Genomic DNA, 23,240 nt, shown 5'->3' on the forward strand with positions numbered 1-23,240 from the left:
GTTGTCATTGTCTGAGTGATTCTCGTGTGCATCTGCCATCTGGTGTATGTCCCGACATTCCTTGGCGTAATGTCTGAGTCGGGATGTAATGTGCATGCGTCAGTGGTATGCTTTCCGACTTAATTCTCCCTTTCTTGGCTATGTAGTATGGGTGTTTTGGTGGGTGTGTCCAGTGAAGTGTGGGCGTTTCTATGGGTATGTGTCTTTTTTTTGGTGGTATGTCACTGGGGTTTTCCATCCACTGGGGTGTGCATCAGTTGGAGTGTCCATGGATGTGAGGGTGTGTCAGAGGGCGTGTCTGTGTTTTGCTTGGTATGCCAGAGGCGTAGTGAGTCTCAGTGAGTGTTATGCCCAAAGGGTTTAAGTCTGGTGGTATTTATTAAGTGAAAGCGGATGTTGGAAAATGTGCGTGGAGTGTCGTAAGTTAAACCATGCAGTTGATGGTGTACATATGGTACACAGTGCGGTTTCACTGACGCTGGCATGTTTCCGCCAACGGGAGTTATATGCAGTATCTTTGGACGTATGTCCTTTTTCTTAGTGAATCAGGCTTGACTTACATCCGATTCTGTGCATAGTGGGAGTTCCACCAGATTTCCGTGTCAGACTTAGTAAATTCATTTTTATTTTATTTTTATTTTTGAAATTTATAAAGTGCACAAACAGCCACAGGCATCGAGGCACTGTTATAAGAAGACGACTTAGTTACATGGGGCATACATAGAGTTTTACATGAACGATATTCCTTGGAGTTAGGTATAGACATATGGTGCTTTACATGACATATTATGTAAGTTAGCTAAATAGGCAAATAACAAGGTTTTCATTGCTTTGCGGAAAGCTAGGTGGGATGTTACTGGTGTAAGGTGAGGTGGAAGGGAGTTCCATTGAACGGCAGTGATGAAAGGAAAGCTGGAGCAAATTCGGACATAACTTATAATGCACGTACGACTAAGTGACTTATCGAACCTTATGCACATTAATGGGCGTAGTTAGTAGATTGGGCCCATACATTTTTAAATGGTAGAATTTTGCTTTTGAAAATCATGTACCTCAACAACAAGCAATGCATCTTGTTGTGGTGCCAGAGTCACCCAGCCATCCCCTTCATTTTTAAATACTACTAGATGGAATACGCCAAACTAACAAATGAGTGCATTGCAGTGCCTTCTCCCTCTCACAAGCAAGTTTGATGCGTTTTAACTTTTGAACTCTTAGATGAATTTGCATCAAACCTTTCAGTATTTGGGCCTCCGGGCCACCCACTCATGTTGGTAAATTTCGTGTTAATACATTCACTGGCTCAAATGTTATTAGCCATAGAATTTTTCAAAAACCAATGGCTCATAATCTAAAAGACTTGAGCTATTGGAAGCAAGGAGAAGCCATCTTGTTGGAGTTATAAAGGTTTTAAGTTGCATGTTTACAGATTTGTCCCAACCCTGTAACTAGCACTAATAACACTTTGATGAACTATAACTTCTTGTGCCTGCCTTGCGTTGACCCTACTCTGCTTTGTGACACTACACAGTTCCCCCTCTTCATCAAACTGAACTCTGAGGGTGGGGTCACCGGCTACCTTATACAGAAAATTAGACTATTATATTTGATGAGAAGTTCAAAGATGGAATAATAGAATAGCTTTTCAGATGACAGCGGTCCCTCTATCAGATTTAACAAGTCGATGCATCTTATAAACAGATACAGTAGAATGCACAAAGAGTGAAAGAAGGAATCGTTCAAACAGTGGCAGCGAGTGATAAAAATGCTGTGAAAAGTGCATCTGCCTCTATAAGTCTTTTTCAAATAAACACTATGCAAAGACGGAGTTCCAGCCATGTCTGCATGTGTGTTGCTTGACCCTGGAACTGCTGTTGCATCATCCATTGTTGTCCTGCTTGCCGGACAAAGGGGCACCCTCAGGCATGATGGCCAAAATTCCCCCAAATAAAACATTCGGCCTCATTACACGGATGGCGGTAAGGGTTTACCGGTACCGGTATTTTACCGGTACCGGTAAATCCTTACCGCCTTACTACGAGGTCCCTTTGCGGGTTGGGGAATTTAACGCCTGCTTTTTGCAGGCGTTAAAAATAAACCCGCAAAGGGACCCAGGGAGCTAATTACGGTACCGCAATTTGCGGCACCGTAATTAGCGCCTTCCCCATTCCCATTATGCCCTATGGGGCAAAAATGGGAATGGGGAAGGGCAATGGTGGAAGGGGGAATTACCGCCCCGCCAACCTTGGAATGGGGTGGTAATTCCCCTTTCCGCCAAGGCGGTGCCGGTATTTTACCGGCATGAACCATGGCGCTAATAGCGCCATGGTTCTCCGCCATCCGTGTAATGAGGCCCATTGTCCCTCAAATCTGGGTCCCATCCCTCTTTATCCTGACCCCCTCCCTCTCGGATAGTATCTTCTTCCCGATCAATAAAATCCCTGTTGAGGTTGGAAGCCTGGCTGCAAATATTGCATTCCCCACTGTGGTCCATACTGCATGTGTGTGTACCCTCCCTGCTGTTGTACTCTCCCCACAGGGAATACCCACCCCGTGTTGGGCGGGCAGAACCTCGACTGGGCTCGTCAATACTGCTCTCTTCATGCTAATTTTTTGCTATCTTCTTTTGCACAAGCTTGTTCTCTGCTTTGACTGTGTTGCCTGCTGTAGCTTTGTCCTTCTCCTGTTTCCTCTTGCAATAGAGAACAATAGTTGGATGTATCTCGGGCCAAGCCTTTGCTTCTATCCATACTATTTTCTCTAGGGAAGCCTGTACAACCCCCAAAATAGGATGTGGTAAAAATATAAGTATTTTCTTTTCCCAGGATTGTTTATTTTCCTGAGTCCACATTTCTTGTATCTGCCTTATGTATTCTGCAGGATCCTCATCTGCATTCATTTTGCAGGCCAGAATCGATCCCATATCAGAAGTGTCCGGGTACAACCCCTGTAACACCTTCCACACGTGGGCGTGATAATTGTTAAAGAGTGCCCAGTCATGTGCGTTGTTGCTCAATTTTACTCCACCGTATCCATCCTGCTGCCATATTTTGTCAATTCCTCTCCCCCACTATTGCTGCAAACAAGCATTTTAAATCCCCTATCACCAGTAGGATCCCTGCTGTCTCTTTCTCGAATGCATATATCCATTTACTGGCCCAGCACGAGTGAGGGCAGGCTATATACCAAATTATCCCGATCCATTGTCTGCCATGGGACGGAGGAGGTGGGGCACTTGCTTATACTTCGGTGCCCTTCTTCTCTCCCTCCTTCTTTTCCAGTTCCCTTTTCTTTTTCACATAGTTTCCATAGCCCTAAAATATCATGTCTCTTTGTTTAAGCTTTCAGCCTTTGTATGTGGTGAATAGCTATGAATACATACCATCTATTATGCCACCATCAAATATACCTTCTCCCAGCCATTCACAAAAGCACTGTCCCAGTGTTGTTGGCCCACTGGAAGTTGTACTTCATAATTTTGTCCCGAAATTGGGTGCATTTGGAGAAAATGTGATCATGGAGTGTGTCCCTCATATACCACATTTTTCTCCCCATCACTAACCCTTTTTCTTATTGCACCCCACCCTTACACTCACTTACAACACTCACCCTTCACACATACAGGCTCTCCACTCACTCATGCTCTTACCTTCACTTTCTCTGTCCTTCACAGGCCCGCCCACTCATACCACACCCTCTGGCCTTCTCAACAGGCCCAGCACTTACTCACTGTTAGTATATTACTGGCCCTTTCCACAAGCCCAAAACTATGACGTATCTTATTTCAATTCAAGTCTAGTTGCTCTACACCCATTGCTAAATAGCAGCAGCTATTTACACGTTAAAACTGGCTAGGATCCTCTGCCTCCCCCGAACCACATAAAACACACAACCATGTTACGAACAAAAAGTTTCTCACAAAAACAATATCAAACCATATGTGCGCTTGTCACCTCTATATTCTCACCAGCCTTTTTCCCTTTATTTACATAAATATGTGACACAACTAACGAGATTCGCCACCTACTATGCACTCTTCTGCTGTAACCCAGGCGTGCCCACCACACGCCCACACCCTATCGGCATGGTAGACCTGATAACTACTGCTACTATTGCCAATCGCCTCTCGTAATTGGTTCCTACCCTTCTAGCTCCATCACCCACAACTTTCCCAGTGACGTCACCAATCCTCCCAAGCCGCCACTCCAACTTGTACCAAATCATAGACAATGGTGCTGGACAGTGAAACGTTATTAATCTGTCACTGTTTCAGCTTCTAACAGTTCACACCAAATACCTGATCATCACGACAGTGAGAACAACACTTTCTCATGGCATTCTAGCAAGCACAGGATCCTGAAACATTATATACAAGGATACAGATCTATGTTGCCGACTGAGAACTCTCAGGGCCTAATTGTTGATTGGCTCCCCTCCTGGCTTCCCAGGTTCTACGTGCCAAGGGGCATTTTGAAACTGCAGGTGCCTTGCCACCCTGAGGAAATGTCACTGGACTTCAGTTAATTAAACAGCTAATATTTCGCCCCAGGCACCCACAACTCAGCCTCCTGACATTGAATGTACAGGCAGGCCAACTCTGCACCAGCATGCTCTCCTGGGCATGGATGGTTTATACTGCTTCTCTGCCAGCTTCAACAGCTGTGCAATTGTGGGGCCTGCGCTTTTGCAATTACAAAACCCCAAACTCGACATAAACTTGTGGCCTACAGAAAAAGGCTTTTCAAATGCATTTTGTGTGCTACCCATTTCAGGGCACTATGTTAAATACTTACCGCTAGTGTATACTACATGTTACCAAATTTCTTTTAATTTTGCATCTATTTCCTAAAAGCATTTTTCCCCTGCGAACACTGCCTGCTGCGAAGATTCCTTCGTACACTAATGCTCTATTCTATAAAGTTTCCCTAATGCCGTGCATGCACTGTGCCGTAGCCTGAAAGCTCCTTTAGCCAGAGTATAGCCCACCCATCATTCCTGCAGCTGGTAGGTGCATACCCTTTTACCACGCTGCACATGCCTCCTCACTACACTATCGAAACAAGTGGATCGATATCTAACATCATGTCCCGTGTGCGCTCAGACGAAGATACCCCATAGAAAGCATTTAATTATTATGTCCACCAGCTCTGCCTATGTACCCCTGGCACATCACTGCAACAGGTTTTATCATGGACTTACCTCGGCCCAGTGGGTTCACTTGTATCATGGTGGTGATCAGCAGCTTCACGAAAATGGTAAGTTTCCCTCTCCCAAGATACCTACCACCATTCAAATGGCTCTGTCTTTCTTCCATGATATCTACAGCCTTGATGGACTCCCCAATAAGGTTATTTCTGATCGAGGTCCACAGTACCCCATTTGCTTCTGGAAAGCGCTCTGCACCAATGTTAACATTTAACAAGTTTTTAGTTCGGGATCTCACCCAAAGAGTAACGGCCAAACGGAGAGGGACAATCAAACTATAGAGCAATATCAATGCTGGATAAGTTACCAGCTCTGTATATCAACACCTGTACCTGAGTGCATTGTTTGATCATAAACTGTATTTTAAGCCAGAGGTTCCCCAGATGGCCATTGCCTGAAAATACCAATTCAAATTAGCCTGCATGCCCATACATTTTTATTTACACACCATAATGTTTAATGCCTTGGATTACTATCACGTATGTTATGCTCCTGCTGATATATGGATACGGATTCTTGACATGCTGTTCACACAGTTTTAGACATTTTTATCGCCAAATTAGGTCATGGTTGGTTATTTGATACTAAAACATGGCATTTACAAATGAGTATCTTGTAAGTAAAGATTCTCACTATTGTTCAATGTACACATAACCAACTTGTTAGTGAGAAAATGGCCTTTGTGCCAATGTTCAGCTACTCTTTTCAGAACGTGGGTGGTACTGCTAACTCCTAATTCCTGAAATGTGAGAAAGTATAATTTTGACAATATGTGGGTAGATGAAACAATAGAATGATCACCAGTTACTGTCTTTACTAATTCTTGAGTTAGTCTTATGATTTTCTAGTACGTTTGTCTTTAACACTGAAATATGTATTTGAATGTTCTTCCAAAGATATTTTGCATTGAACTATCCAAATGGCAAAGGAAAAGAATATGTATCGTCATTTAGAAAGCAGGTGTGGCTGAATACTGAGTGTTATCAGTTGTGCAGTTATTACATAAGTCTGAAAGTAAAGCCATTGCAATAAAACAACACAATTGGAATTGTTGGGAGTCTTGCCATTTTCCTGCCCCCAAGAGCCCCGAACACGCTCCCACCTGCCATCTGCTGCTGCCTGCCTGCTGCCCACGTGCCCTGCTATTTGGTGCCTGCACGTCAGCCATCTGCAGGGGTCCAGTTGCTAGACTCCCGACTGGGATACCATCGCTCCACAGCCCAGCCCCAGGACCCAGTTGCCCACCCATGCCTGCCTCGGGAGTCGCCATGTCGGGCCAAACACCATCCGAGACCACTGGCGTCCCCCAGCCAGAGAGGCAGAGGGCCACCAGCTTCAGTGAGAAGGAAGTTGGGGGTCCTGGTGGAGCATGTCCTGGGGCATTATGATGCCCTCTTCACACCATCGCGCACCGACAAGGAAGGAGGAGGAGGAGGATCTGGATGGACATTGTGGGTGCCATCAACGCAGAGGGGGTGGCACCCCGAGACCTGAGACACGTCCAGAAGCGCTGGGAGGACTAAAAGTCCAGGACCCTCAGGAAGGCCCAGCGCCTCTTAGAGGCAGAGGATGCAGCGGGGCGCCGGGGCCAGCTTACCAACCAGCAGTTGAGGGTCCTGGAGCGCATTTGCCCCGTGCTTCACCACCAGATCCTCAGGATGCAGGCCCGTCTGGAGTCGAGCCATGCATTGCTGTGTGAAACAGGGCATGTTGCAGTGTGCTGGTAGTCAGCTACTTGTCTGTATGTGTAACATAGGCCATGTATGGATGTGTGTGAGCCGGGACATCATGGTAGTGCATGTGAGACCAGTAATGTGTGAACCACATGGATGGTGCATGTGTTCCAATGAGACATGGGGAGCTGCATGCGGAATGCACACATGAATGCATGCCAGTCCCTGTTCTTGGACATGGGTGGTGGTTGAGAGATGGGTGCTGCTCTCATGTACATGTATGGTGTGCATGTCTGTGTGTCTGAGAAGCGTGTGTGTGACTTGAAATGACATGGATGCATGACACATGTCCGTGACGATGTGTAGATTCACTCATGCAGTCTGGTCACCGTTGTATCCACTGTGTCTGTGGTGTACGAGCCATGATGCCTGACCCTCCAGTGATGTGTGTGCATGGGGTCAGTATGAGCCATGATGCATGTGATTTTGAAGGCAACATTTATGTCCATGGAGGGCCTTGTACATGGATGCTGATGTTGATTGCATGCGTCGTGCATGTTTCTGCATGTGTGTTGCGTCCTTGACCCATGTGTTCTAGAGGGACAGGATGGAAGTGACGTTTGACAGTGCCACTCATGTGTTATTGTTTCCTGTCTAGGGGACTATTGTACAGTGCCCTGATGCTTGTGTTTTCTTTGTCTCCCTCTACGCAGCGTCGAGTGTAGAAGAGGGCGGAGACGGCGCTGTGGAGCCAAGCGGCGGGGATGCCTCCACCGGGCAGTGACGCAAGGCCCAGCCACCCTCCCAGGAATTGCCATCATCCGGGCGCGAGGGGACTGGTGCCGCGTCTGCCACTACGGCTATAGCAGAAGGGCCGGGTGAACCCCCACAGGGGCTTGCAATGGCGGAAGACGGTGCAGAGACATCCAGGTTGGTGGTCTCTACAGAGGGGGAGGAGCCCGCTACTGAGCCGCACCTGGGGCCTGGTGGGGGTAGTACCACTGGTGCAAGTGGTGCAGTCCAGGGCCAGGGTCAGGAGGCAGCACAGGTCACCGCGGAGGGGCCTGTGCATGTTGCTGTCCTTGACCCTGTGACTGCACCACCATGCACCAGCAGGGATGCCCCATCCCAGGCCCGTCTGCAGGTAGGGTGGAGGCCCACGTCATCTGCCTCTCCACTACCTGCAGACGAGAGGTCCCATGACCGTATGGGCTTCGTCCTGATTGGTGTCGCATTGCGCACGCGTGACATTCGTGATGACGTGCGTGCTTCCTGGGGGGAGCACGCACGTCATCACGAAGAGCTGCGTGGCAACGTGGCACTGTTGGAAGGGGCCCTGGTCGGTGGGTTCCTACATGTGTCACGCACTCTGGCTGACCTCTCCTCCTCTGTGGTGCGCCAGGCGTTCTCCCTGCTGTCTTACGGCCCACATTCCACCAGGGCCCACTGTGGACCTGGCCCGACCAACACAGCCAGCTTGGTGGAGATCCCATCCCTGCCAAAGTCGGGAGTCGGCGGTCCAGCAGGGGTGGACACGCCAACAACTGGAGACCAGCAGATGGAGGATGTGCAGGCATCATCGGACAGGGCACATGGACAGCAGCAGTCTCGGGGCCATCAACTTCAGAGGGGCAGGCATCGGCCAGAGGGCAGGAGAACCCTGGAATGGGAGTGTCTTCCATGTGGCTGCGGTTGGGCCAGCGTATAGATGCGGAGCGGCGGCGGGCGGAAGAGGCACGGCTCACAATGGTCAGGGCAGAAAACTCCATGCGGAGGGCACTGAGGCGGGCCAAGTGCCTCGAGGTTATTCGCAGGGAGTTGGAGTCCAACATGGCATCATCCCTGCGAACCCTCGGGGCCATGGAAGAGGACCGCCTCCAGGACATTGAGCAGGAGTTCGATGATGCCCTGGCCCGGGACATTGGAAAGTGAGCCGTCGGACTAGCCCGCCACCACTGTAAATAGTTTTTAGTGTTAGGTTTAATTTTCGTTTTCCTTTCTTTTGGGGTGATTGGACTATGCCCCACACTTTTGTATATAGTTATTTCTTAGGTAGTTTCTTTGATAGGTTTCAGTTCTTTTGTTGGGCTCATGGACCCTTTGAAAATTGCTTGTACATAGTTGGACATTGGATTTATGTGTACATTTTCTTTGGATTTCACCATGGCGCAATGGAATTTGATTTTTATGTTTCCTTTGGATTTGTTTTGGTGGACAGAGAGTTTGGACCATTTTTCTTTAGGATTTATTTGGATTGGATCTACATTTCATTTTTCATATTTTCGGACATGCATTTGATTTCATGTTTGTATTATTTTTTTGGCTTTCATTTCATTACATTGATTTTGTTCATAATACATTTTGATATTTGAATTCCATGTGTGGGATTCGCTCATTGGGTTCATGCATGTCAAAATGTGGTTTTACACGATCTATGGCAAACAGTGTGTGTGTGTGACGGACATGTGTTGATGTACATGGTTGACTTTTGATTTGTGTCCTAACATAGGCATGTCAGTGTGGGGTGGATTGGTGAAATCATTGCATGTCAAGACTGGGGTGGCGTGTTGTGGTATTTTGGTGCACATGAGGCCCATGATTGTGCACCTTCCTTTCGTGTTGCAGGGGGACATGAGTCAGGGCCTGACCCTCACTGCTGGGTGGATGGGGGTGCTGGGGGACATGAGTCAGGGCCTGCTGGCAGGTGCCCCTCAATGCTGGGTGGATGGGGGTGCTGGGGGACATGAGTCAGGGCCTGCTGGCAGGTGCCCCTCACTGCTGGCTGGATGGGGGTGCTGGGGGACATGAGTCGGGGCCTGCTGGCAGGTGCCCCTCACTGCTGGGTGGATGGGGGGTGCTGGGGACATGAGTCGGGGCCTGCTGGCAGGTGCCCCTCACTGCTGGGTGGATGGGGGTGCTGGGGGACATGAGTCGGGGCTTGACCCTCACTGATGGGTGGAGGAACATGAGTGGGGGCCTGCTGGCAGCTGCCCCTCAATGCTGGGTGGATGGGGGTGCTGGGGGACATGAGTCGGGCCTGCTGGCACGTGCCCCTCAATGCTGGGTGGATGGGGGTGCTGGGGGACATGAGTCGGGCCTGCTGGCAGGTGCCCCTCAATGCTGGGTGGATGGGGGTGCTGGGAGACATGAGTCGGGGCCTGACCCTCACTGCTGGGTGGATGGGGGTGCTGGGGTACATGAGTCGGGGCCTGCTGGCAGGTGCCCCTCAATGCTGGGTGGATAGGGGTGCTGGGGGACATGAGTCGGGGCTTGCTGGCAGGTGCCCCTCACTGCTGGGTGGATGGGGGTTCTGGGGGACATGAGTCAGGGCCTGCTGGCAGGTGCCCCTCAATGCTGGGTGGATGGGGGTGCTGGGGGACATGAGTCGGGGCCTGACCCTCACTGCTGGGTGGATGGGGGTGCTGGGGGACATGAGTTGGGGCCTGCTGGCAGGTGCCCCTCAATGCTGGGTGGATGTGGGTGCTGGGGGACATGAGTTGGGGCCTGACCCTCACTGCTGGGTGGATGGGGGTGCTGGGCGACATGAGTCAGTGCTCACTTGTGCGTGGTGACATGTGGGCTGGCTGGGGGGTTTCGCCAGGGTGGATGGGGTACCTGTGGGGCATGGCCAGGGGTGCAGTGTGTACCCCTGTGTTGGGGTCTGCCTGCAGGCCCTGGGGAGGGGGGAGAGGGCAAACCTGGGAGGACACACACTGCCAATTCGTTGGGGCACCCCGTAATACACGTACCCCGCTCGCACAGGGCCAATCGCGTGTGTAACTTCCTGCGCACCCCTGAAATACACGTATCCCGCTCGCACAGGGCCAATCACGTGTGTAACTTCCCGCGCACCCCAGAAATACACGTACCCCGCTCGCACAGGATCAATCGTGTGTAAAACTTCCCGCACACCCCAGAAATACACGTACCCCGCTCGCACATAGCCAATCGTGTGTGAAACTTACCGCGCACCCCTGAAATACACGTACCCCACTCGCACAGGGCCAATCGCGTGTGAAAGTTCCCGTGCGCCCCTGAAATACACGTACCCCGCTCGCACAGGGCCAATCGCATGTGAAACTTCCCGCGCGCCCCCGAAATACACGTACCCCGCTCGCACAGGGCCAATCGCGTGTGAAAGTTCCTGCGCGCCCCCGAAATACACGTACCCTGCTCGCACAGGGCCAATCGCGTGTGAAAGTTCCCGCACGCCCCCGAAATACACGTACCCCGCTCACACAGGGCCAATCGCGTGTGAAACTTCCCGCGCACCCCCGAAATACACGTATCCCGCTCGCACAGGGCCAACCGCGTGTAAAACTTCCCGCGCACCCCCGAAATACAAGTACCCCGCTCGCACATGGCCAATCGCGTGTGAAACTTCCCGCGCACCCCTGAAATACACATAGCCCGCTCGCACAGAGCCAATTGCGTGTGAAAATTCCCGCAAACCCCCGAAATACACGTACCCCGCTCGCACAGGGCCAATCGCGTGTAAAACTTCCCACGCACCCCCGAAATACACATACCCCGCTCGCACAGGGCCAATCGCATGTGAAAGTTCCTGCGCACCCCCGAAATACACGTACCCCGCTCGCACAGGGCCAATCGCTTGTGAAAGTTTCTGTGCACCTCCGAAATACACGCACCCTGCTCACACAAGGCCAATCACGTGTGAAAGTTCCCGCGCACCCCAGAAATATACGTACCCCGCTCGCACAGGGCCAATCACGTGTAACACTTCCCGCGCAGTGGGGTATATGTATTCGGAGGGATGCGCAGGGATTTTTACAGACGTTTTCGTGGGTGGGGGGCCTGTATGCTAGTCCACTGGCCTGTGCGCCATTTACGGGATTTGTGCGCTGTTCATGGCACACGGGGAGGGGTTGGGGGCGTAACTGGCGCTGCTGCAGGGTCGCTGCGCTACTCTGCACCACGGCTGGTTATGGATGTTGAAATCCATGAATACGCTGTGCGCAGAAATGGATTTTGGTGCAAGCGGCTGGCGCAGACTGCCGCACGCGCACACTTGTGCGCCAGCCGCATGTGCCACTTGTTCGCTGAATTCTATGAATTACCCCCCATGAGTACTTCATTGAAGAATTTGTAAATGACTACAACCTAAAAAATATACAACATTTTCCACTAGTGATTGATCGTGAGAAGGGGATAATTAATGCTTTTAAAAGCACTGCACCAAGTATTTAAATTATGTTGGAACGGTGGGTGAAGTCAACTTGAGGAAAGAAAAACGTCATAAAAGTTTTAAAGGATCATGCATAACAATTTCAGAAGTCAGAATGTGTGTAAGAATGTAATGACAAATATGAACTTTTTGAAATGATGTGGTCGCAGCCTTTTAGGGAATATTTTGAAAACATTTTTGCATTACGAAATATTCCAGTAGGCAAGTAGGTTTTACACAAAAAACGTTCAGCATTCCAAACGAAATCTTCAACTATTAATGCTAGTGAAAGTATGAATAAAATAAATGCTACAGAGTAGAAAGAACTATCACTGGACAGCCTTGTTCATTTCCATTCTTTCTATCTGTACGAGTTCCAGAGGGCTCAATCGGGCCTTGGGATCTTTTCCTTGAAGGAGATGTTTAAAGTGTTGCAGACCACAGCCAACGAAAGGCACAGATTGCCATCGTACATACCAATAGAGTACATCTTTTAGAAAAATTAAGTCAGAAAGTTAAAGTCCTATTTTACACATTAAGACAGAATCAATGAACATGATGACGCAGACTTCAATAGCAAAACTGTGTATTGAAAACGATTTCGTTTCTCTTAATGCACAAATGCAGGTGTTCCTTGTGAAAAGTCCATTTAAAAATGAGGTATATTCTGTACTGTTGTCTCCAAAGCCACATTGTTCCTACAAACCTACTGGGCTTTGCTACCATTTAATTGCCATTCAAAAAGCAGCAGGATTTTTTATTCCAGACAAGTTCAGTTACAACCTCTCAGCACTTAGACAACAAGCTCGCTGTTAGCGACGGGAAGGAAAATCAAGTCACAAAAAGGGAAGAAAACATGATTATGAAATAGAGCCAGCGCCTGACTCAGACAGCAGCACATACTAAATCACCCCTGCAGAATGATGATAAATCGGTTATTCCAATGTCTTTTGACAGTGCTAAATTACACCAAACAGAAGATCAGAATGACATCCAATCTGCAAAGCACACAAAGAAAGATAGATAATCAAATGCACAGCTCTACGATGAGAAATCCCTGGGACAAAGAAACAGGCACACTAGAAATGATGGCATCTTGCCTTAAGCCAAAGGTCTGGCTGGAAGCAAATGTAATAGAAAGTGTCTTGATGAACATTGTGAAGGATTCTGTTATATCCCGAGGTTGTTTTGTTGTTCCACCAAATTATTTTCATGCTCTGGCCAATGGAGGACACACATCCTTTTTGAAATTTGCAGATTCTGTATCAATCTTAAATTATTATGTTGTATTGCTTTTTCCAAATAACACAGATTTGACCTTTTATGGTCAAGGTTTGCATTGGGTTTTAGCTGTGACAAATGTTAAACATAAAAACTGTGACAATACTGGATTCTCAAACTGCCCAATGTCGCATCTATTGCACCCTTCTCTAGAAAATGATATATGGGATCCACACGCTCTGTCGTTCTGTACAGTTTCACGAAGCAGAGTGGTTTTGGGTTGTAAGTGCAGATTGTCCTACGCAAAATAATTCTTATGATTGTGGAGTCCATGCAATCTTAAATTCCTTTACTATATATATAATGGCCTTCCATTTGTGAAAATATTTGACAGCAACAAAACCAGACAATGGCTTGATGCCAAGGTTAATGAGTTGGATTATCTTCTCACTGGAAGAAAAGAGAATGCAAAACAGAAAAAAATAGCCTGAAAAATGGAGCAATACAGTGCAACTGTGGTGGAACTCACAGATCAAAATACTGAGGGCGACATGATTAGCTTGCTATCCTATTACTGCAACTTGCAAAACTGCATATTATGCTCTTCAAGTCACTGTTCCAAAGACCCTCATCAGGTAGACAAAGAGGTGATGTGGTCATCTGTCGGAATAGGTACAACCAGATGTGTGGAGAAAAGAAACAAATTACATATTACAGTCCATTGATCATGCAGTCCTATGCCAGGTCCCTATTGGAACCTATATACACCCCACAATCCCACATAAATAAAATAGGTATTTTGTATGGGAGGACAGGTCTGTAGGACCCCCTCCTCCACATCCCCACTTCCGTGAGGCTTGTGGCTCGTCAGCGGCCCCCCTTGCACCTGGCCCGGGAGGCAGGATGGCTGCTGATCGACACATAAGGTCAGACGACCCGTACTGTAACATACTATAGACACCATTTTGAAATCACCAAGACTCCATTTTAGATGCACAGGCCAAACCCCAAGCGAAATAGCCTGCATGCGAAAGCTGTAGCTGTGCCTCTGCTCACCGCGCACAGGGGGCCATGCACTTCCCACGCGCCTCCACCACATGGCAGATCCGCTGAAGGCCTGTTCTCACGAGCAACCAGACACGAACAAGTATCAGAACAAACACTGTATCATTTACCTTCCGCAGTACATCACTGTCCTAGAAGTGACCTGACTTGTAGCTCGAGTCTGGAAAATAACAAGAACCATCCTAATCAAACAAGTCTTGACCCTGCATCTAACCCCCAACATTTCAAATATATGGTGTCAATAACCTTCCTCCATGAACCCCTGGCCACTGCAAAATACCATGTGCCTTGAAGGTCTAATGAAAGGGCTTGATAGATTACGCCTTATGCTAACTAATGATTGCTGCTAATGTACAAAGAATAAAGCGAAAAGCATTACAGAGAATACTTGTATGTAATGTAGTGAAACACGTTTTAAAAAAGTGTAACAGCCGTTAAGGGCGTTGAGCCGTTTTTTTGCTATGAACAAGAATGTAAACAAACATATTGCTTCTCTGATCCTGCGTATACAATCCAACCTGACGCTACCTCACTTTGTTATTCGTCTGTTTGTGTCTCAATCACACCTGACTGGAAGGGAAGAGAGATCGACACTCTCCCCTGAACCACAGAAGCCGAATGAACTCGACCCTCCCACCGTGGTTGGCACAGGCGCCTGATATAAAAAACAGGTCGCCACGTGGCAGCCAATGGGGGGAAGAGGGGTTAGGGAGAGGTTGTGGATAGGATGGGGGAATTAGCAACACCGGAAAGAGGGTAAGGAACTCCTAAATTGGATGGGACGGGGGAAGCACCAGGAAAGGACCCTACTCTACCTAACATGTAACCAACAGTGATACCACTTGCACTAATGATATAGCACACCTTAATACATGTACCACAGCCTGCTGGTTCACCAGAAAACACATAAGCAAGCAATATGATGTAGACACACATAAGGAGAAATCCCCATCATGGTTAGACAGTACACATGGCCCTTCGGGCAGCAAATGCAACATACAAACATAAATGCTACTTTCCCACTAGTTCACTGCACTAGTGAAAATGAATGCCATTTCCATATGTCATATAACGTTTTTGTCCGTAAATATTCCCTTGCTCAGGCATATGCTAAGAGGCTTTCCCCAGTTACAAAATATGCTGTATTCAGCATTCACTGTAAGGGTTAACTTGACACACACAGAATTTCCCCAGCAGAACATGAACGGAATGTGCTACGCTACTTAACTTTGGTCTGGGAGCCCCTCGGGACTTCCCAGACAATAAATGCTCAGCCGTAATTCACTTCTAACACCATTCAACATTTGTCAATAACAGTGCTTTCTCCAGTACTTATCTTTGGTCTGGGGAGCCCCGCAGGACTTCCCAGACAACGAGCGAAATGCTGTGATTCTTGTCAGCAACCACGCCCCCTCCTGCTCCGTCCCGCGTCCATCTAGAGTTTCAGAGTTCAGGCATACTTGCTCCTCTCTGCACGTGGCCGCCTGCCTCTGACTGCAAATTCCAAAATAAGCCACACCTCCACGCTGCTGTTTGCCTGCTAATAAGCTGTTCTTGATTAAAGACAGCTGGCAGTGTGCGCACCATTCAGAACTACAGAACAGCTCTAAGGATGCTGGAAATTGTAGTTTCCAAGCCCTAAACATCTCCATTGTCTTAATAGGCAAATTTTAGCAGTCCCCGCCTTTGCCAGCCCTGATTCCTGACATTACCTCCTCTTCCAGGGCTCCTCCCAGGACCCGGTTTACCCGGATTGCATAAATGAAATTGTTTCACTAACCTCGGAGCATGGACGTCTCTTGCTGGCCCCCAAGAACAATCCTCAGGACCGTAACCCTCCCATTGAATCAAATACCATAATTGTTTATATCTTCTTCTGGAATCCACAATGCGTTTTACTTCGTATTCCATTTGCCCTTCTTTTACTATGGCTGGAGGTTTTTTCGTAGTGGTCCCTGGAGCTGCGGGTTTAAGAAGACATACATGGACCGCACCGAGAGAGTAACTACAAGCAAGTGTGACTCTGTTGGAGTCATTTGGGGAAGTATTGGGCCTAAAGATAAATACTAACAAATCAGAAGTGCTTAATTCGACTTTAAGGGCAGAGGAACGGGACAGGCTAAAGGAGGGTACTCGCTTCTTGTGGAGCCCGGGAGGAATTAGGTACTTGGGGGTGAGAATTATGGCAACTTTGACAGGGTGGTATGCGGCCAACTTCCCCCCGCTTGTTAGGGCGATTAAAAAGGACTTCCAAAGGTGGAGAGGGCTCAGGGTGTCTTGGGTTGGGCGGATAGCCGCGGTCAAGATGGTCGTGTTACCACAATTGCTTTACCTATTCCAGGCGATCCCACAGCCGGTTCCGTTAAGCTTCTTTAAAGAATTGGGAACGCTGACCAAGGGGTTTATTTGGGAAGGGAAAAGGGCTCGGGTGGGGGTTGGTCTCTTGATGGCTCCCAAGGGGGAGGGAGGGCTGGCATTGCCGAGTTTTCGGCGATACTATGAATCCGCACAGCTTTGCATCATTAGGGAATGGCTGAAGGGCGAGGAGAGCATGCAAGGGAAATTGTGGGTGAGGATGGATAGGGCGGTGGCGCACCGTAACCTAGCCGAAATATTATGGCTGCCCAAGTCGAGTAGGCCCCGGCATCTTTATGAGAGTGCTATTACAGAACTTATGGCTGATACCTGGGACAAGCTGGCGGGCCCTGGGGGAATAACCACATTTCTGTCCCCCTTCACCCACATTTTTGGCAATGGGGACTTTACCCCAGGTTTGGAGAAGGGGGCATTTGCGAAATGGCAGGAGGGGGTTGTAGGAAACTGTCTGATATGTTCCGGGGAGGGGAATTGCTGTCGTTCCACGACTGCAAGGGGGAATTCGCAATCCATGAGAGTGAGAGATTGCGGTATGCGCAGACACGACATTGGGTACTGCACCCAGGGGTTAAAGAAGCAGCCACGCGAGACCCAACACAATTTGAGAGATTCCTTCTCACTAATGACGGATCGAAAGGCCCAATCTCCAATATTTATAAGATTCTGAATAGTGCCACTGCAGACACCCAATGGGCCTATATGCGGGAATGGGAACGGGTTTTGGGATGGGAGATGGATAGGGCAGAATGGGAGAGGCTATGGAGGAGAGTACCTAAATTGGCTAAGGCATCCCAACTGCAAGAAGCTTGGTACAAGATATTGTATGGGTGGCACTATACCCCTGCCCGGCTCCACAGGATGTACCCAGCAATTTCAGAGAAGTGTTGGAGGGGATGTGGACTAGTAGGTACAGCGGAGCATATATGGTGGAATTTCCCAAAGATTAAACCTTTCTGGGGGAGATGCGGAAAGCACAAGACCAGGCCTTTGGACCGGGTGACGAAAGAACCCCGGTGCACATCCTTTTAGGCATTCGGAACCCAGCTGGGGTGGGTGACCCAGAGGGAGGGAGAAAGCAAAGGCGATATTGACGTTGGCAGCCATGTTGTTAATAGCACAGAGATGGAAGCGCACTGATACCCCTATGTGCCAGGATTGGCTCCGGAAACTGTGGGAAATGGTAGCTCTGGAGTGGGCGACTTATGCCATGAACAATAAAGTGCAGAGCTTTGCGGCGGACTGGGGCAAAATGTTGGAGTTTCTTAAAGATGACTTTAGGGTGATGTGGTGCCCGCAGCACCTTAGACTGTTGGACCTGCAATGAGCTTGGAGTGTCTACCCGACAGGAAGGCGATTTCAGAGATGGAGGCTCGTTGCCTGGGGGGGGAGAGAGAAGGCGGGAGGGAGGAGGGAATGGTTTATTGTTTTCTCTGTTTAGCATGTTGTAAAACTCAATAAAAAAAGTTTTCAAAAAAGAAGAGATACGTGGAATACCGGGTGTATTAGTAAAGTCTTAGGTAAACGCAGTTTCATAGCTGTAGATGACACACATGCAACGATTTCATAAGGTCCAATAAATCTAGGCATAAATTTACCAGATCCCACTATAAAAAGATTTCTGGTTGATAACCAAACCCTATCTCCTGCCTTATAGCGAGGACTCTCCTGTCTGTGTTTGTCAGCATGCTTTTTATAGGTTGTCTTAGCCTGTTCCAAATGCATGCGCGCTTTCTGTCAGATTTTAAGAAGCAATTGTTTTCGGTCTTGCAACACTGGTATATTCTCCACTTCCGGTAAATGTTCTGGTATCATGTTTTGCTCTTGCCCAAATAAGCATTAGTTTGGAGACATGCCTAAAGAAGTGTGCAGCATAAGTACATTCTGCCAACCATAATGCCTGCACCCAAGAATCTCGACCATCACCTAAATAGCCCCTCAAGTATTGTTCAAGTGTTTGATTTACCCGTTCTGTCTGACCATCGGTTTGAGGGTGAAAGCTGGTAGAAAGGGCACAGTTGATTCCCAACATGCGACAGAAAGCGCACCAAAACCTTGAAGTAAACTGTGGTCCTCTGTCAGAGACAATACTCTTTGGTAACCCATGTAGCCTAACCACATGTTGAAGGAACAACTCTGCTAAGTAGCCTGCTCCAGGTATCCCTACACAAGGAATGAATGAGCTTGTTTTGACAAAAAATCCACCACAACCCAGATGGTATCAAACTGCTTATCAGGTGGAAGGTCTGTAATGAAGTCCATTTATATGTGAGTCCATACTTTCTCAGGAGTGGGCAATGGTTGTAATAACCCTCTTTTTTTTACATGATCTGCTTTGTTCCACATGCAATTCTCACATTGTATTAGATATTTGCCCACATCCTGCCTCAAAGTGGGCCACCAAAAATATTTTTCCAACATAGTTTGCATTTTCTCTTGACCAGCGTGTCCAGCTAATGGAGAATTATGATACCAGAATAGAGCCTTTTCCTGTACTTCTTTAGTGGGTAAAAACAATAGATCTTAATGATACGGCAACCCTTGCCGCACCTTCCTTGCAGGATGACTGTCCCGCCACTTATGGATTTGCCGGGGTGGAATAGCCCTCTTGACCTCCTCAATTAAGTTTTTTGTAATAGCTCCAATGACTTTTTCTGAAGGAATAATTGCTCTTACTTCACTCACCACACTATCCAAATTTTGCTGCCTGGACAGTGCGTCTGCTTTGCCATTATTCATTCCTGGCCGGAAAGTTACCACAAAATCAAATTCATTGAAATATTGGGACCAGCGGAGTTGCCTGGGACTAAGTTTATGAGCAGTTAAAGTATTGCAGATTCTTGTGGTCAGTTACTACCACCACCTGATGCTTAGCCCCCAATAGGTAATGCCTCCATTCTAAGAAAGCTGATCGAATAGCCAGCAGCTCCTTATCCGTGATTGAATAATTCTGTTCACACACTGGTAGCTTTCTGGAATAAAATGCCACCGGGTGCCAAACTCCCTCCTTATCCTTCTGTGACAAAATAGCCCCTATTGTCAAATTACTAGCATCAGTCTCCACCTGCAAGGGTTGACTAGTGTCTGGATGTTTCAACACAGGTGCGGTAGTAAATGCAATCTTTAATTCCTGAAAAGCCTTTTCTGCTACGGCCCCCCAAATGAATGGTACTGCCTTTTTGAGTAGTCTAGTAATAGGCGTTACTATTGCCGAGAAGTTACTAATAAAATGCCTATAGAAATTGGCAAATCCTAAGAACGATTTTATGTCCTTGATACATTGAGAAAATGGCCAATCTGTCGCAGCTTGTACCTTCTTTGCATCCATCACAACACCCTCTGGAGTAAGCATAAACCCCAGAAACTCCACTTGCCTAGTGTGAAAAGCACATTTCTCCAATTTTACACAAAGCTGATACTCCTTCAGCCACTGAAGCACTTCCCTCACATGCTGGCGAGACTGAGTAAATCAAAATATCATCAATGTACACTATAACAAACACATCAATGAAGTCCCTCAAAACTTCTTGCATAAAGAATTGAAAGGCCGCAGGAGCATTACATAATCCAAACGGCATAACCAAATATTCGAATAGTCAAAAGTTTGTCCGGAATGCTGTTTTCCACTCATCCCCCTCCTGCACTCTTATCAAGTGGTATGTCCCCCTTAAATCCAATTTAGTGTAAATCTTTGCCGCTCGCACCTGATCCAATAACACTGAAATGAGAGGCAATGGAAACCTATTCTTAATGGTTACCTTGTTTAAGGCACGGTAATCAATACAGGTGCGCAATGTTCCCCCTTTTTTTGGAACAAAAAACAAAGGAGAAGAGACCAGGCATGTGGAATGTCTAATGAACCCCTTCTCTAACATTTCGTACAGATACTCCCTTAGGTGTTTATTTTCTGTTTCTAGATCCTGCTGCAAAGCAACTTCGCCCCAGCTTCCAATTCAATGACACAATCATAGGGTTGATGGGGTGGTAATTGTTCTGCCCCACCTTTGTCAAAAACCTTTGCGAACTCTTGGTATTGCAGGGGAATTCCTGATTCCACCGCTCCCACAACTTGATCTCTTCTTCCCGGATTCACCAACCCAGCCGTGAATTCCCTTTCCAATGCCATGTATTCTTGACACCTTTGATCTTCAAAATCTACTGTCTGTTTCTCCCAATCTATCCTTGGATTGTGTTGCACTAACCAAGGCATTCCCAAAATCAAACCAAACTGTGGTGCAGCTATGAAATCAAAAGTAATGTCTTCTCTGTGACCTGATGCAAATGACATCTGCAAATTTTGTGTTTGTTGTCTTATAGGACCTGACACTAAAGGAGACCCGTCCACCGACTGCACCCCTTCCACTCTGTTTGTCTTGTAAAGGTAGCCCCAATTGCTTGGCCAATGTAATATCCACAAAATTACCTGTGGCCCCTGAATCCACCATAGCCAATACTGTCTGCTTGGATATTGCCCAACATAACGTCACCAATATATACAAATGAGATGTCTTACTCCCAACCATATTTGCCACCAATTTGGGGAACTTTGTTTCCTTCGGGCCTGTCACCTGAGTTCTCCCTAAGGTCCGCCCAGTTCTTTTCCCGCCTCCTTTTTACTCCGTTCCCCTCTCATATTTCTCTGAGGAGTATTAGGACAAGTGTGTATGAAATGGCCTGTCTGTCCACAATACAAACACAATTTATTGATCTTCCGTTTTCCTTTCTCTGCCTTTGATAGAGGTCCTCGTATACTACCAATTTGCATTGGTTCCACCTCGCTACTCCTTCCTCCCCTACTCCTATCTAATCGCACAAATGGAGCAGCCTCCGGTTTCTTCTTGTCTCCCTTTCTCTCATTCATCCGATGATCCAACCTAAGGGCTAGATCTATCATGGCCGTACAAGTACTGGGTTGCGGTTCTCCCTGTGCAATTGCATCTTTCAGATCCTCCCTTAACCCTTGATAAAACAGTACCGCCTGTTTCGCCACGGGCCATTCCGTTTCAATCACTAATCTATTGAACTGTGTCACATAAGTTACCAAATCTCTTGACCCCTGTCTTAACCCCAACAACTCCTTGTCTTGTGCCAGTGAGACTTCCCGTCTATCAAACAATCTCCCAAATTCTACTAGGAAATGATCCCAATTGTTTAGCAAAGGGTCATCTTTCTGTACCAGAGGCATCGCCCATGCTGCTGCATCGCCTGTCAAATATGATATTACAAAGGCGGTTCTGGCTTGGATATTTTCAAATGCTGCCGGTTTACACATAAAATGGAGTCTACACTGTGTAAGAAAGGTCATGTATTTTCTAGGGTCCCCTGAAAAACGTTCTAGTGCTGCCAAGGGGACACTACTAGGAGGTTGAACAATGACAGTAGGATTTCTACTATTGGAGGTGCCCCCAGTGTTGGATGTACTGGGCCCCCGTAAAGGAGTGCTTTGTGCTACCAATCCTTGTACCTGCGTCTTCAGCGTGGTAGCCTCCTGCCGAGCATGCGCTAATTCAAACTGAATATCTTGTAACGCCTTTAGCACATCGGCCAACGGTGGAGGTGTCGTGTCCATTTGGCTTGGGTGGTGTCACAATCACACTTGACTGGAAGGGAAGAGAGATCGACACTCTCCCCCGAACCACAGAAGCCGAATGAACTCAACCCTCCCACCGTGGTTGGCACAGGCGCCTGATATAAAAAACAGGTCTCCACGTGGCAGCCAATGGGGGGAAGAGGGGTTAGGGAGAGGTTGTGGATAGGATGGGGGAATTAGGAACACCAGAAAGGGAATAAGGAACTCCTAAGTTGGATGGGACGGGGGAAGCACCAGGAAAGGACCCTACTCTATCTAACATGTAACCAACAGTGTTACCACTTGCACTAATGATATAGCATACCTTAATACATGTACCACACCCTGCTGGTTCACCAGAAAACACATAAGCAAGCAATATGATGTAGACACACATAAGGGAAAATCCCCATCATGGTTAGACAGTACACATGGCCCTTTGGGCTGCAAATGCAACATATAAACATAAATGCTACTTTCCTGCAAGTTCACTGCACTCGTGAAAATGAACGTCATTTCCATGTCATATAGCGTTTTTGGCCGTGAATATTCCCTTGCCCAGGCATATGCTAAGAGGCTTTCCCCAGTTACAAAATATGCTGTATTCAGCATGCACTGTAAGGGTTAACTTGACACACACAGAATTTCCCCGGCAGTACATGAACGGAATGTGCTACGCTACTTAACTTCAGTCTGGGAGCCCCTCGGTACTTCCCAGACAATAAATGCTCAGCCGTAATTCACTTCTAACACCATTCAACATTTGCCAATAATACAGTGCTTTCTCCAGTACTTATCTTTGGTCTGGGGAGCCCCGCGGGACTTCCCAGACAACGAGCGAAATGCTGTGATTCTTGTCAGCAACCTCGCGCCCTCCTGCTTCGGCCCACGTCCATGTAGAGTTTCAGAGTTCAGGCATACTTGCTTCTCTCGCACGCGGCCGCCTGCC

The 23,240-nt window shown here is 47.7% G+C and overlaps 1 long non-coding RNA gene across 1 annotated transcript in view; it reads right to left on the bottom strand.

The window, feature by feature from the left end:
• LOC138527838 (uncharacterized) overlaps positions 1 to 23,240 on the bottom strand; it is a 188,079-nt gene that overhangs the window by 76,671 nt on the left and 88,168 nt on the right. The gene's annotated exons all lie outside the window — the stretch shown is intronic.

This window comes from Ambystoma mexicanum, chromosome 7q (assembly GCF_040938575.1).
Source record: "Ambystoma mexicanum isolate Mex_15411 chromosome 7q, UKY_AmexF1_1, whole genome shotgun sequence".
NCBI lineage: Eukaryota > Metazoa > Chordata > Amphibia > Caudata > Ambystomatidae > Ambystoma > Ambystoma mexicanum.